Consider the following 1,809-nt stretch of genomic DNA (forward strand, 5'->3'; position numbering starts at 1 on the left):
CTCAATTCTTGCTCAGCACTGCTTTTCATGAGTTGGCATCTAATGGGGTCACCTGACACTCTTTCCAGGGATTGTGGCACTTACGGCCCTCATCATTTCTCCCATCTTTTTCCTGTATTGATAGCTGTGTGATGCTGGGTTGCCATGGGAACTGATTGATTAGCATCCAATTCCCGGACTGGGAAACATGCAGCCATAAAGAATTACAAATGATGGCTGATTGTCTGCTGCCAATAGCCTGATTGCAGCCATTTTCTGGCAGGTAGCTCAGCCCTAACAGGAAACCCTGTGCTGTGCAATTATTGCGACATGATTGATGCATCACTATAGTTACAATCGGCAGTGTTTCCAACTCAATTTTTTTAAGAGGAAAAAGAACAACCTCCCCCTTTCAGATGGAAATATTTAGAAATGCAGAAGGATGAAGCATGAAGTGGAGGAGGGAAATGGGCTGGCAAGCGAGGTGAGTGGTGTAAGTAAGCACCCAGTTGGAGTTTCAGAGATAATGGGAGGAGAGGGAACAGGAGTGGTGGCCTATGGTTAGGGATGGGACAAAGGGTTACCACTGCCTGCACTGTCCCTGTTCCTCTAAACTCCCAGATTCCACAGTGCTCTAAGAGGTAGATAGTTCAGAAATCATTTCCAAATGAGAACCCTCAAACTGTGGATCAAAGCAGAAAAGAGAACAAAGCACACACGGGCCATGTGGAGTGTGCTGCTCAAGCTAGTTACTTGAGCAACACTCTGGGGCTTAAATCATCTGTGAGGGCCAAAGAGGAAGCACCTGGCCTCCAGGTGGTGACAGGGAAAGCAGCCACAGGGCCAGGTGGGAAGTAGGTATGAGAACAGGCTCTGCAGGGGAGCTGAGCTCATGATGAGGCTGGTGTATAGAGGCTTAGGAAATGAAAGAGAACTTTTGATTTGACCTAGGACAAAGTACCTTGCTTCATTCTGCCATTGGCTATTAAATACTTCTCATGGTAGAAGAGAGGGAGAATGACATTATTTTGGGTATATGTGTGAACGCAATCAGGCCTCGATTTGAAAAAAGGCAGTCTTTCATCTTGCCAAATTTGAATTTTACTAGAAGTGTGCCATACCTTAAATACCTTCTAAATTATGTCCACAGTTTGGTGTACTTCAGTCACTGTGCTATTGCTTATTCTTTATTAGTGTTAAGGATAGCCTCCTTTCTGTTGCATTTAAGAAAAAACCAAAACAAAAAACCCAAACCAAACAAGTACCTTTAGAATTTACAATATTTAGGCATTTAAACCCAAATGTGAATGTATTTTAGTCATTGCCCTGAAGTGGTCCTATTACAGGATTTAACTATTGATTCCTTTGCATTTATTTTGTTTCTCTTCACTCTTTGGAAGTAGAGAACAGGACATTAATTATGACATATAATATGATCATAATACATGGATGAATAAATGAATGAGATGAATAAATGAATGAGTAGAAAATTTATTATCATTATAAGCTAGCCTCAAAATGGTTGGGGTAGGAATTAGACTAAATTACTAATGACTAAAATACAAATTATCTAATTTTTACCACCAACATAAGATGTCTAGTTTTGAGTTGATGGTCAAATTTGAAACGGGAATAGCTATTCTAGTTGCATAGAAACCTGAATTTAGCTACCCCTAAAAGAAGTCTGAATTAAAGGTGTGAGAGAATAGAAGTAGAAATGCAGGAAGGTTGATTTCGCTCTGGTACCCAACAATTTTTAACATTTGCTCTTGAGTAGAACATGAGGGAGAGAATAGTTTAAAAGTAATATATTTTAGGGCATTATGATTA

The sequence above is a fragment of the Elephantulus edwardii genome, unplaced genomic scaffold (genome assembly GCF_000299155.1).
Source record: "Elephantulus edwardii isolate Elephantulus edwardi_28Jun2011 unplaced genomic scaffold, EleEdw1.0 scaffold01095, whole genome shotgun sequence".
NCBI classification, from domain to species: domain Eukaryota; kingdom Metazoa; phylum Chordata; class Mammalia; order Macroscelidea; family Macroscelididae; genus Elephantulus; species Elephantulus edwardii.